Genomic DNA, 1,403 nt, shown 5'->3' with positions numbered 1-1,403 from the left:
AATTGGTTAAAAATAGTACTAAGTATTATTTTTTTACGAGATTTTACTAAACAAGAAACCAAACGTTTTTTGCTTGAAAGCACCATAAAAAATGTTTTTTTCGCACTTTTTTGGTTTTTGATGAGTTCAGTAAAGCTTTTAGTATTTTTTCAATGGTAACCCACTATAAAAACTTTATTTTACAAAGATATAAACTATCTACTTTTTTTAATTTTTATCGAAAAAAAGTTATATACAGGGAGGTTCAAACAAAAAGTTAAAAATTCTAATGCAATGAAATTTTACCACTTAATTTTCATGTTAGTTTGGTGTTTTTTTTTGAAAGATAATTTTAATAAATCATTTTTTGTGTTTCAGAGACACTAGTGATTACAAAAATTTTTAAAAATAAATAAAATTTTGGAAAAAGTATCATGGGATCAAATGGGTTAATAAAAACTCTTGTAAAAATTCTAATATAAGGTGATTTTTTCATGAAAAAAAAAATTGTTGTAACTCTGCGATTACAACAAAAAATTGTTACACTAATTTATCAATTACTAATATAGTAAGTTAGGTCAAAAATAAATTCCACGTTTTTAACAAAAGGTATAAATAAAAACTGATAAATAACCTTATTTTTTGATAAAATAGTAGGTACTACACAAGTTTTATTTTTTTTTATTTTTGAAACTTTTATCAATTACTAATATAGTAAGTTAGGTCAAAAATAAATTCCACGTTTTTCGACTAGAAACTTGATTGTCAAAATTTTTCAAAAAAATAAATTGAAAAACCACCAAATTGGTTAAAAATAATTCTAAATATAATTTTTTTACGAGATTTTACTAAACAAGGAACCAAACGTTTTTTGTTTAAAGGCACCATAAAAAAATGTTTTTTTCGCATTTTTTTGGTTTTTGATGACTTCAGTAAAGTTTTTAGTATTTTTTTATTGGTAACCCACTTTAAAACCTTTGTTTTACAAAGATATAAGAATTACAACTATCTACTTTTTAAAATTTTTATCGAAAAAAATTTATATACAGGATGGTTCAAACAAAAATGCCAAGTATGTTAAAATTCTAATGCAATGAAATTTTACCACTTAATTTTCATGTTAGTTTGGTGTTTTTTTTTGAAAGATAATTTCAATAAATAATTTTTTGTGTTTCAAAGACACTAATGATTACAAAAATTTGAAAAAATAAATAAAATTTTAGTAAAAGTATCGTGGGATCAAATGGGTTAATAAAAACTCTTGTAAAAATTCTAATATCAGATGAGATTTTCATGAAAAAAAATTGTTGTAACTCTGCGATTACAACAAAAAATTAATACACTGTGTTTTTTTTTAAAGATAATTTCAATAAACAATTTTTGTGTTTCAAAGACACTAATGATTACAAGAATTTGAAAAGATA

The sequence above is a fragment of the Tribolium madens genome, unplaced genomic scaffold (assembly GCF_015345945.1).
Source record: "Tribolium madens isolate multiple individuals breed KSU strain unplaced genomic scaffold, Tmad_KSU_1.1 Scaffold_71;HRSCAF=194;Tcas5.2_LG6, whole genome shotgun sequence".
NCBI classification, from domain to species: Eukaryota; Metazoa; Arthropoda; class Insecta; order Coleoptera; family Tenebrionidae; genus Tribolium; species Tribolium madens.
Note: the sequence above shows the minus strand (reverse complement) of the source record.